The 13419-nt window shown below is 40.3% G+C and overlaps 1 long non-coding RNA gene across 6 annotated transcripts in view; it reads left to right on the forward strand.

Moving 5' to 3' along the window:
• LOC109461181 (uncharacterized) overlaps positions 1-13419 on the forward strand; it is a 363848-nt gene that overhangs the window by 106912 nt on the left and 243517 nt on the right. For 5 of the 6 annotated variants that reach the window (XR_016021313.1, XR_016021311.1, XR_016021314.1 and 2 more), the window contains exon 2: positions 7362-7676. This is a non-coding gene — a long non-coding RNA (uncharacterized LOC109461181). Of the gene's footprint in view, positions 1-7361; positions 7677-10624; positions 13312-13419 lie in introns of those variants that run through there. The other variant, XR_012489735.2, reaches the window with a different exon arrangement.

The following is a 13419-nucleotide window of genomic DNA, read 5'->3' on the forward strand; positions in this document are numbered from 1 at the left end:
ATAAAGTTGAGGAGCATTGCTAACTATTTGTGCCACTGAACTCGAGGTTATAAAATGAGGTCACAGTTCCTCTGAGATTATTTCCTTTCATTTTGAAAGCAAAATAATTACCTAAGCATGGATCTACTGGGCAACAGCTAAAAAATAAAATCTTTTGCTTCAGGTACACCATAAAATAATTGCATATATCCTTTCCATTCTGAGTGTGGGCCATAAACATATGAAGGAAGCAGCATTAATTTCCTGTGAATGATTGCCGAGATGAAATTTTCTGATCAGTGTTAAAATAGGAATACATGAACCTACATCCTGTAAGGGTCTTGTGACATGCTAGTATTGCGGTCATTTTTATAGCCGATTCATCCTTTAAAGCAAGATGGCCATGGGAGTAATGCGTTGTCAGATTGTAAGAAATGTTGGCCCATTACCTCCAGGTCAGTTCCTGAAGGATTACTGTTAATATTTGGCCTTGGGGAGAGGAGTTAATAAAGATCCATGTTCATGATGCTTTATGTATATATATGTGCAGGCAGAGGGAAAGCTAAGGGAAATAGAAATAGTTTACATAGCACTTTAATATTAGTTACCAATTGTAGTGTCAGATGGGCACTAGACTTATCAGGGTCATCACTTTGTAAAGTATATAAATTCTAATCACTATGTTGTACACTTCAAAATAATATAATATTGTATGTCAACTCTAATTAAAAACTAAATTTAAAAAATTCAAACTCTTATTGAATCAAATGTAAAATTATTACACACACACACACACATATACAGAAAGTGCCAAAAAAGTGTACACATTTTAAGAAAGGAAAAAACTCTATTAAAATTATGCTGATGGTAACCACTTTGAGCATCTTTTGCAATTGCAGAAGTCAAATGTGACTTGTATTCATCTTTTGTTGTCAGTATATATTGAGTATTACAATTTTAATACAGTTTTTCTTTCTTAAAATATATATGTATTTTGCATATATATATACATACACATACATACATACATACATTTATTTTATATATATATATATATATATATATATATGTATGTATGTATTACCAATTCTCATACTGCCAATGTGTGTGTTTATGTGGATGGTAATGTGGCAAAGTAGGCAGTAGAATAGAATTTGATGTTAGGGAGAGTGAAGGTAAATCCTGGCTTTGCCACTTAAGAAGCAATGGGAGTCTGAACAAATTATTTAAACTCTCTAAATTTTAGTTTCTTCATTGGTCAGTGGGACAATCTACCTCTTCCTTGGGTTAATGGGTTTAATGAGTTAACATACGTAAAGACTCTAGACCAGTACCTGATGTATCTTAAGCATTCAACAAATGGAGATAATGTAAGTAAAGTAACATGAATGTATACTAATGATTTGTAGCAGGCCGAAGTCTGATATTAGACCTAGATACCTAGCATAACTAAAACATTGTAAGATACTCCTTAAATTCGTTTATGGTTGACGTTTTTATCATGGTCTACAGGAAACATAATAATAACATATTCCATTGACTCTAAGATATGCATTTTGAAATATTTAAATGAGAGGTATTGACTTTGTCTGTATAACATATCAAAACTTGTGGAAAGAGTGCTCGCTTCCGCAGTACATATACTAAAACTTGTGGAAAGGATGACAGCAGCTTAGAAGAAAACTCCGGAGCCGATAATGGAGCATTCTTTTATGAAATGCTACATCATCGATGTTCTTGTTGATGGAGGATGACATTAGGAAAGCACACACACTCATAATCCTTGTCTGCAAAATGATTCAGAAGAACCGGACTCTGAGTAGAAAGTTCTAAAAATACCTCTTCCTATAATATTTTGTTTACCTGTATACTTTCCATTTTCTGTGTGTACAATAGTAATGTTAGATAAAAATATATGTCTAACTAGGTCTGTTTATCGAATAGAGCATTAGAAAATCAAAATAAAATAAAAATTCTAGTCATAAAGTATTGTCTAGTCATAGTGTGTCAGCCTTTGTCATGTTGGCACATAAACAATGGGACATTTTATAACTTTGGACAACTTAGCTTTACTGAAATATGCTAAATAAGAAAGTATGGACAGCCAAGAGAATTTAGAGAGGTTAGAAAACTGAGTTAATACAGGCAGGCCTATCTGGATTCAAATCATAGCTCCTCCAGTTACAGTCATGTTATCTTTGGACAAATGACCATCCCTCCAAGCCTCTGTAAAATGACAATTTTACCTAAACCATTAGGTAAGTTGTGTGGGTCAAAGGAAGTAATATAGGTGAAATGTTTATCATCCTACTGTGCAAGTACTTGAAGACTGCAATAAATATTATTATGATACTTAATAATCTATTGTTTTATTTTTTTTTTAAATCAACTACTTCCAGATATTTGTCACAGCACACAACGGAAAACTATGTGTTGTATCTATCAGTTATCCACATAAAAACATACTTTAAAAAATATTAACGTTATAAATTAAGCTTCTGTATTTTGGTTAAGCATAATATAAAAATGAATGAATGAATATTCACCAGATTTGACAGGTACATTTATAATGGTCTGATTTAAAATGTAAGTTAAGTGCTCTACTCAAATATTTAAGTTCGAGGGCACTGCAAAGACATGTGGCCGTCTTCTAACTGAAACTGATAAACAGAAGAAATAAGTGATTGCTAATCAAAAAGACAGGCCATGTGTACTAAGAACACATGGACCAAAAACATCAGTGTCACCAACAGGGTTTCAAGCATAAGGCTTAAACTGGGAGACTTAAAGGCAGATACACGAACCTTAAAATTGAACTGTTACATCTATGGACAATTATGAAGAATGCTCTCGGTTGAATAGTAGGTTATTACTTCATTTAAAAACAGTTAATGAGATGATAGAGTGTTATAGATCCATATGCCTTTCTGAAGATCCTCCCTCATTGATTCTTACATTTAAGATTCCTTTTAAAGAAAAAAATAATGTGGTTCTCTGATGTTGACTTCAAATTATTTTTATAACGTTAGTTAAATATAAAACTTATATGAGCAATTGTAAAGTTAAATAGAATCAGAGAAAAAATAAAAGCAAATGAAGCCAACAGAATTAAAATTGATTGCCTCTATTAAATGTAATTGCTAAAGTTGTTTTGCGGAGACCCAGTACCTGCTTGCAACGTGAGCATGATGCTGACTGAACAAAGATTCCTTTGAGTTCAGCCCGCCTGAAACACCAAGTTGGGTGTGATGAGCCATTTTCCTGTCACTTTTCTCTTTTTGAACTACGGCAGAACTTTATCCCTCACTTGACATGCATTTAATAAGTCTCCTATATTCTCTTCTCATTCCCTCTAATAAATACACGGTTCCAATGAAATCATAAACCCAACTGCAAGTAAAGACACATAATAGTTATCTTTTGCTTGGTACCAAACACCACAAAACTCAGTGGCTTAAAACACCAACGATCATTTATTTCTCACGGTTTCTTTGGGTCTGGAACCCAGGAGCGGCTCAGCTGGGTACATCTGGCTTGGGGTCTTTCATGTGGTTGTAGTCACACAGTGGCCCAGGGTGGGGTCATCTCAAAATCTTTATCACTCACATATCTGATAGCTGGGCCAGAAAGACTTGAACAGCTGGCAATTTCCATGTAATTTTACACAATCTCCCCATTTGGTCTCTCCAGCCTGACAACTTCAGGGAAACCAGACTTCTTACATGGTGGCTTCCCTGCTGGATGCCTCAAGAGAGAGAGCCAGGTGGAAGCCATACCTTCTTTTCTAACCTAGGCTTGGAAGTCATGCAAGGTCACTTCACCTCATTCTGCTCATTAGAAGAAAGTCACTGAGTCCTGCCTGCATTCGAAGGAAGGGAAATTAGACTCTACTTTCTGAAGGGAGGAGTGTGAGAGAATTTGCAGTGTATTTGAAAACCTCCAGATATTGAAATCATATGGCTAAATTCAATTTTAAAATGTTCATCTGTGTGATTAGTATATGCTTTCATCTCTTTATAAATCTCATAGGTAATTCACAGAACCCCAAGAAAAGGTAAGTCAACCCCCACTGGTCTTTGGACCCCAATTTGAGAAAAACTCAGTTATGCACCAATTGCAGTAACATGGAATGGAGGTTTCCTTAAGTCACCATGCAGGAGATAGTGGACTTAAAGAAATAGGAAGAGAAGAAACTGGAAAGTGTTTTGTGAATCGGTGAAGTTGAAGAACTTGATGTCTGCATGATGACCTTATGTCTTTATAGATGCCTCTCCCACATATTCTAGTGATGGGGAAGAGGCCCACACCATAAGTAGCTAGAACTTAATGTCAGGATCTTGTAGTGTTCATTCATTATTCAGCAAATACTATCCACTGTTAAACAAAACATTCTTTTAGGTACTGGGGATATGTGAAGAAGAGCGAGGCAGTCTCTATCCTCGGGGTTATTATGGGTCTAGTGGGGGAAGACGGGCGTTAAGAAATTTATTATGAATGTAATAAATGCTACAAAAAGGAAATCATAAGGTTCTATAAGGTTCCATGGGAATGCAAACTTAGTCAGAGGTAGGCTGGAACAGGGAAAGACATGTGAGCTAACATCCCAAGAATGAGAAGATCACCAGATGAAGGGGAGGCAGGTGAGTTTTCTGGCTTTTTCTATATTTGCTTTCAACCACCATATATCTCTTGCTTCAAACATTATACAAGAAAGTGTGGCTACCACTGAAGTAATTTCTGGTCCATAAAAAAAATGTTGCTGGACAGAATACGAATATGCATATCGATTAATATTTAAGAATTATTTGGTGATCTGAAAATTCTGGTAAGGCATAGCAGAGAAACATATTCAAATGACCTCAGTTGCCTGTAAATCTCATGAAGGCAGGCCTTTGGAATCATGTGGTTTTCAGACTGTCCAGCAGTGCGCAGGGATTCTGTGCATCAGAGCTTCCCTTCCATTAGCAATTTGTTTCTCCATTGCTGCAGCTAAAGAGTCAGAAAGAGCAGCTTACCTCGCATTGACTTCAAAAGGAGCCTGGGTCTCTGCAGCTGGCAGCTTTGCTTTCCGTATGTTTTCCACTTGTTGTCAGTAGGACCCCTGTGAGCTGAAAGATGGATCTGTCATTCCAAAAAAAAACCAAAAAACAAGAATGATAAGAAACGGGGGGGCAGACCCTCCTTGCCTCTGACTAAAGATTCAGAGGCCCTGAACTCTTCATCTCTGTGGGGAGGGTATATCTTAACCCCCCATAACCCACACCTAAGAAGGGAATGAAAAGGCTTCTTCAGAGTCCCCAAATGCCAGGGCTGAACTTTCTCCCCTCTGTTCCCCTCCATGTTGTCTTGGACCCAGTTAGCATAATTAGCTTTCATCTACCTCTTATATCTGAGACAACTTATAATAAACATAAGTGATCCCAAATGACTGAGACGTGGCCTGCAGCTTACCCATGAAGTTGCCATTATCTGGAGGGATAACAGTCTGCGTGCTGCCTTTTGTGTTAATGAAGGGCTCCAATTAAAACTGTGTGACTGAGGGTGGGGATTGACTAATCAGAATGGAAGCTGGCCACAGGTACAGACATTAGTCCTTTAATTTCTGAAGTAAACTGTGGAGAGGTACAGAAGTCATGAGAGGCGAGGGAGATAGTCTCAGGACGGTGCAATTTGCTAACTGGTCAGGACATATTTTAGAATTTTAACAGTGGTGCATCTGTAAAGGTGGTGCTTGTTGAATTACTTGGTACATGGTATGGGGTGTATATATCCTAAAATGACAGAGTACGCACTGCAAAAGAGGTGGTGCATCAGAGCTCGATGTCAGTGCCCGGTTCTTTGCTTGTGACTTGGGGAAGTCACTTATCTCCCTCAACCTTGGTTTTCCCATCAGGCTAAATGATGCTGAAGCTTCCTTTCAGCCATCACATTCATTTGTACAATTCTTAAGCCACAATCCAGGCACTGTTTTTGTTCTTAGTATGCAACATTGTGTTGTGATGGAGAGGCTGCCCTGCTACTTGGGTCTGAATCCTGCTCAGTGGTCCAGGGCAGGTTCAGTAAGCTCTCTAGGTCCCATTTCTTCAACTGTAAAATGGGGATTTATAATGGGGTTGTAGAGTTGTTGGAGATGAAGATTAAAAGGGAGGATGCAAGAAGCGTATTTAGCACCATGTTTGGTACAGCAGAAATCAGTAGATGCTAGTTATTATATTTAATATTGAGAGTGGTGTGAAGAGCTACAGAGCATTTTTCTTCATCCTTCAAACTCTTCCACAATTTTCAAGGTTATTTTTCAAGTCCTAGTTGCCCTGGCTCTTGAGCCTACTCCTAGTGTTAATGGCACATTGAGTGCACGGGAAAGAAGTGGCATGGCGCCATGTCTTCAGAACATGTGCCAAGCACCCCCAAGGGCCCATTGTCTGATGTCTCAATCTGTTCAGCAGGACTCTGCCACGTGCCAACGTCAGCTAAGCCAGGAAAAGAGCTAGAGTCGTGGTGAAGTGAAATGTTCAACAAAGGAGAGTTCTGCCTTTTGTTGGAATTTGGAAATGGTATTTCGAGGACTCTTAATTTCAGATGTTACCTTTTCTTCCATCTGTTGGCATGATTGGGCTGACAAGTGGTAGAGGCTCTGGATAGAACATCTCCTGGTTAGAATTTTCCTATTAAATTCTAATCAGAAGGACACGAACAGATGAAAGAACAGTAATGACTCAGAATTTCAATATAAAGGGGAAAAGGCATATATTGGTAAATTACAATTGTTTATAAGGTGGTTAAAATCCTGGGAATTCGGTGGCTCATTTCATTGAAGGGTTGAGGAAACGTGTTGACTTCAGGCTTGGCTAGTTCAAGTTGTTCAAATATTTTCACCAGGACTCTCTCCATCTTCCAGCTCAGTTCTGCTCTATTTTGGCTTTATTTTCAAGGAGATTTTTCCCAAGTGCTGGCTAAGAAGTCCACTAGTAATTCTAGGCTTGCGTTTTATCAATGTTTCAATCCTAGCCGATTAAGAACACTTCTTTTTCAAATCATGCCAGTGAAGTCCCACGCGGGGTTCTCATGGGTCCAGCTGGAGTCATGGAGATGTTCTTCTCTGAATCCCACTGCAGCCAAGGCACACAGTGCTCTGTCTGGCTGGGCCCAGGCCACAGACACCCCGTGAGCCAAAAGGAAGTAATTCAACCTTCACACACTAAGAATGGGGGGAGGTTGGTTGCTGTCAAAACCAGCAGATCCCATTCCAAACAAGGCGTTAGGCCGAAGAAAGCCATCAATGCAAACCCATCCGCAAAGGTTTATCTGGAAACTGTAGTGAAACAGTGGGGAAAATCAGGTGTTAGGCTTGATGAATTATTTTGCTGTTCTCTTTTCTTTAGCAAAGTCCCGGAGGTGCATTCATCCAGCAAGCCTTGCCTCTGTTGAATTCTTACTCTGTGCCTGGTGTTGAGCTCGAAGCTGAGCCCTTGGAAAAAGCAGGACCCTCGCAGAACTCCTGGCTGGTGTCTGGCTGAGAGCAGAAACGAAACATGCCACAAGTGTGTTACATTGCTGTCCAACACCGATTTCTATATTCCCTCATTCTCCACTAAGGCATGGACCTGCTTCTTTCCCTTTGAAAGCTGATGGCTCAGCCTCCAGGTTCCTTTGCTGGAAGGCATGTTATGAAATGGGATGCACTGTCAGAGACACAGGTAAGAAATCTGAACTGCATGGCCTCACATAAACCTCACCAGGTCTCTGTCAAGAGCGCCTTCCCCCTCAACAGGTGTAAGGACAAAAGGCCCATTGTCCTAGGAGCCTATAGGAGAAATGGAAAGAACATGTCCTTGCTGGTTAATCTGCTGGTGATAAAGAGTATTGTTTTATCGTTTGCCATCTCCACGGTTCCATGGGATGAGTTCTATTGTGACACAAAGTCCGCTTTGTCTTTCCAACCCAGTGAGATGGTTAGATTGACCTTTCATACATTCCTCGGTTGTCACAACCTGAGCACTGAGTTGGTATTATGCATTAAGAATATTATGATTTTTTCGCCCACCAGGGCACTATCATCTACAAAGATGCTATGATGCTGAAAAATAGTGTGATTCTCTTTTGCTTAAGAAAAAACAAAACTTTTTTGGAGCAGTTTTAGGTTTATAGAGAAATTGAGTGGAAAGTAGGGCTGCCATCTACTCCCTCACCCTGCCCCCACCCCAGTTCCCCTATTCTTCACATTTTACATTAGTGTGTCAGTGTGGGACATTTGTTATAATTGATGAGCCAGTATTAATAACTTGTCATTAACTAAAATCCATTGTTTATATTAGGGTTTATTCTTTACATTGTATAGTCTGTGGGTTCGGACAAATGGATGACGTGTTTACCATTATAGTATCACACAGAATTGTTTCACTGCCCTAACAATTCCCTGGGCTCCACCTATTTCTCCCTTTCTTCCTGCCAGTCACTGGTGACCATGGATCTTTTTATTGCCTCTGTAGTTTTCCCTTTTCCACAGTGTCCAACAGTAGGGCTCAGATAGTCTGTAGTCTTTTCAGATGGGTGTCTTTCACTTAGCAATATGGATTTCAGGTTCCTCCAGGTCTCTTTGTGGCTTGATGGCTCATCTCTTTTTATTACCGAATTGCTTCTGCTTCATATTTAAAGCTTTCAGTGGCTAAAAGCAGCATAGATACCCCCACCTCTCATTTCCCCCTTGCCTGGCGTTTTCATAATGTTGAGAGATCACTAGTCCTCACCTAAGTTTTAAAACGTCAGCTTCCCGTATGTGTGATTGGAAAGAATCAAATACAGAACAATTTCAAGTAGTTTCTGTAAGGCTGGAGAAATAAAGAGAAAATTCGAATCTCTCAGTCATAGCCAAATTAGAAAAGGTCTGTTCAGGCTGCAGGCAACGCTGGTATTCTTGGCATTTTCACCCAGAAGAACTTATATCCATGTAATTAATGTTTTCCCTAAAATAAACCATTTCCTGATCTTTTTCTCTCCTGGCAGCATCGGAAGTCCCACTCACTAGATGAGTATTAACATTGGTTTTTAATTCATGAATGCAACCTTTTCTTCTTTATTTACATTTTCTAAACAGAACCCACTTAGTCCACAAGAAGGGTGATAGTGCAGGAGTTCCCATTCACTTATCTGGTATTTGATAGTTGTAAAGTATGCAGGCTTTAGAATTTGAGGGAGTGAGGTTAGTGTCCCGACTCTGCCCCTTACTAGCTGTGTCTTTTAACAAGTCATTTCTCTTCTCTCACCCTCATTTTTCTCTTCCGCAAACCACAAGTAATAACAGGCTCTCCCTTGTGAGACTGTGAGGGAGATGGAAGGAGATAATCCATGGAAAGCATTAAGCACAGTTTCAACAACAAAAAACTTCCTCCTACATCATCCCAGCCACACCAGGCAACTGGCCTGTGTATAAAGGAAATGCTGAATCCAGTGTAGATGCTCATTAAATTATTCCTGTCTGATCAAGGGGGCAAAGGGAGGGCAAATCCTATCACGTGTGGGCGCTCAGAGAACACAGTCAAGGAAGCCGACTTAATTGGGGTCAAGCATGATGGGAGATTGGGTACCCTGTGCAATCTTGTGGAACCAAGGACATCACTTCTAGTGCTTTCGGCTCTGCCCCTGCTGAGATAGGGCCACTGCTAATAACTCACTTTCTTCTCTTCTCCACCCTCAGAAAGCCCATTTCCTGAACCAGTGCAAGTTTTGGTTGGCTTGGCGGCCAACCTGGTTTCCAGGTTTAATGAACAATTTCTTTAGGGTGACACTGAAGGGGACAGTATCATGCTCGGTCTCATCTCACTCCACCCCCAAACCTTTCAGCTAAAATAAGTTATCATCTATTAGTTATTAAGGTCCAACGTTGCAAGCAGTCTCAATCCCACACAACATGAGTGCTAACTATATACCTTGGGCAACATTTTTTATCTTACTTTTACTTTCTCCTCACTTTCATCATTTTGTGGAGGAAAACTCCCTTGCCAAAGGTAAATAAACTTAGACATATCCTGTCTCCCTTACATCTTTGTTTATCCATAAACTGTCAGAGGTACAGAGGAAAAACCACTAAAGCATGCTCAAAGGAGGCCAAGAGATCAGATCATAAAAGCTTGATGTTAGGGGAAGATAGTACCTAAAATGATATCAAGTTGTCTCTATGTGATGACATGAATAAAAATTAAAGATGCCAACAAAAGTCCTACTGTCACAGTTAGGAATGGACTCAATTGTGTAAAAAAGCATAATGAAAAAAAATACAGTAATGGTGATGTGAGAAAGTACCATAAAGGGAGTGAAAAAGTGATAAAGCTTAATGGTGAAGAGCATAAACTTGGTTTTGAGATTGGATTTGAAACCTGGCTCCACCTTTTACCATTAAATGGGCAACTCATTTACTCCACACCTTACTTTCCTCCTGTAAAATAGTATCTACTTCAGAGGATTATTTTTTGAAGACTTGATGAGATAAATATAAAAGTGCTTGATAATACTTGGCTCAGGTAGACTTTCAATAAGAGTCAGCTGTTACTTTTAGTTTGTTAATAAGGATTGTGAATCAAGAGTCACATAGAATGAAACATTGCCCCAATTTTGTCACAAAAAAACCTTTTTTTTTTTTTTTTCCCAGGGCACCCCATGAGGTTAACGTTCTGAGGGAAACAACTTGAGAAATGCTGCCTTAAGCAAACAAAACCTCAGACTCTGAACAGGGAATATTTGTCTTGAATATCCTTGTTAGAAAGTTAAAAGTTTTAAAGTGGTACTTGTGGTTATTTCTGTAACATTTTGGGCATCCGATGTTGTGTCAGGAAGGCATATTCAAGCTGTCCTCATTTCTACGGAAAATCAGATTTCATTTACATCATACCTCCTCAAAGAAGCATTTCTGGGATCCAAATAAAACTGAGGACTGCCTGCTCAGATTGGTTGCAAGCTCTGTAAAGGAAAGTCTTCTCCTTTCACCTATATCCTGACAGCAGGCCTCTGCCTACCCACCCTGAGCCTGGGTCAGAATTTCCCTTGATGAGCACAAAAGCCATCACCTATCCCTTTGGAAGGCACTGTGAGCCTGGAAGAAGCATCTTGAGTCTCTCTGGAGAATTAACTGCGTGCAAGGGTAGAATGTTTTATGATCTGTTACAGATGGATAATACAAGGTACAGACTAGCAGCCTTGATTTTTTTTTTCTCTTTTAAAGTAAGGAAGCTCGGCAGTGAAACTCATTTTCCACAACTCCCAAAGTGGTTTTGCAATAAATCCATGAATTTAATCAGCCTCCTCTGTTGAGGCAATCTCCCCTAATTGGGTTCTTGTGAGGGACAATAGACATGATGACAAAAATACTTCATCTCTGAAAAGGAAGCCAGAGTCTCATCAAAAATACTGATACTAAAACTCCCATCCCTCCAAAGAAATGGGGCACGGGGCTTCCAGAGCAACTCCTGGCACCAGGCTCATGCTCTCTCAGGTAACATTTGTCTTTTAGTCCATCATTCTCCTTCTCCTTCCTGGCAAACATCAAGAAAATAAAAATCCTGAAATGAAAACCAAGTGTCCCCAGCACCATATTGGCCATTAACCAAGTGGACTACTGAGTAGGCTTCTAGAAGTTTTCCAGAAGATTGCAATAGAGTAATGGGGAATTGCATTAGAAATGAAGACAGATACAGAACACAGAATCCAAACAGCACAAGTTTGTTTCCTTTCTCTTTCTCTGGTAAGCAATTCCCACTCCTCTCTGTCAATCCTGGCAGTAACGGTGGGGTTTGGAAGGGGCCCTGCCAGAATGTTACACACACAGCTGTTGGCGTCAGCTGGCAAAGCAACCTAGTGAAAAAAGTGGGGATTGGAGCTTGGTGCCTCATGTTCCCCCTTTATTTGGACAAATATGATCTCCAAATCTAGCTGATACCTTCTGTTTTAGGTGGGTCAGAGGTTGGTGGCAGGGTGGGGTAGGGGGCGGGAAAGAGAGAGAGGGCGAGGGGGGCGGAGAGAGAGAGAGAGAGAGAGAGAGAGAGAGAGAGAGAGAGAGAGAGAGAGAGAGAGAGAGATCCCAGTATTAGAGGCAAGCCTTTCTCTGAAGGGGTTGGACAGCAATGGCAGATTCAACCTAGATTTTTTTTTTCCATTCTGGAAAATGAGAGAAGCAAACCATGGTAATTGAATTAGAATTGGAGGAAAGGGAAGAATTTCATAAGGATGTCATCTGTCCCAGTCCCATCCAACTTAGCTTGGCATTCCAGCACCCTCGCCATTCTCTGCATGTGGGAACATTCCCACATCTGTGGCCACTGGTGGTCAACAGATCATCTTGGTGACAAACATAAGAACTCACCTGAGGTTCAGCAGACACAGGGCCAAAACTGGAGGAGGATCTGTGGAAAATGCCATCCTCCCTGCGAATTGGGCACAAACACTGGAACAACAAAAGAGCTAGTGTGCTTCAATTCCTCTAGCTGCAGGCCCTCACTGACTGTGAATAGGGGCACTGATGGGGCAGAAAGGCAATCACATCCCAGGTTCCCTCCTTTCAGTCCTGAGTTGTGGTTTCCCTGCTTCCTCCCGCTGCTTCAGTATGAACTGCTCCCAAAACCAACAGTAAAATGTAAGCACCACTCTTTGCAGGAAGAGAAGAATCCTCATCTCTTTGGGGAATTTTCTTTTGGTGCTTGTCTTGCTCACTTCGGCGCCCCTCTCGTGCACACACAAAGCTGTGGGGGTTTCCAGACGATCCTCTCATGTAGACCAGGGCTCTCAGCAAAGTGCAGGCTCAGAATCACCTGAGAATCATTAGAAATACACATTCTTGGTCTCACACAGTCCTACTGAATCGGAAGCTCTGGGAATTGGGCCCAGCAACCTGTGTTCTAACAAGCCTCCAGGTGATTCCACTGCACACTTTATTTTGAGAACCACTGATAGAGGCTGATTATTTCTCCAGAATTCCTTACATTTTTATGCCTGTGTGTCTGGTACTTCCATTCCCTCCATTTGGAATGCTTCTTGCTTTTCTGCCTGGCAGGTTCCTATTCAGTCTTTAAAGTTCTTCAAAAATTGTCCTCTCTTATTTGTAAGCCACCCTGACCCCATCTTCTACACTTAAGTAAAATTAATGGGCCCTTGTTTGTATTCTGACAACACTTCAGGCAGCTACTAATACATTATATTACAATCATTCTATATCTATTTTTTACACCAGGCTGAGAGAGCAGGAAAATGTCTAATTCAGCAAATATTTTGTACAAAATATCTTGGGCTTATCATTGTGTTAGCTCTGGTAATACTAAAATAAAATACTAAAAATCTTAAAATGTATGACACTGCCTCTTTCACTTAATTCACTGCTGAATGCAAAATGAGATTTCAAATCCCTGGCTTAGTCTCACCTCTGACATACGTAACTTCAGGCAAGTTATTTAACAT

The sequence above is a fragment of the Rhinolophus sinicus genome, chromosome 5 (assembly GCF_057876585.1).
Source record: "Rhinolophus sinicus isolate RSI-liver-muscle chromosome 5, RSI-T2T, whole genome shotgun sequence".
Lineage (NCBI taxonomy): Eukaryota > Metazoa > Chordata > Mammalia > Chiroptera > Rhinolophidae > Rhinolophus > Rhinolophus sinicus.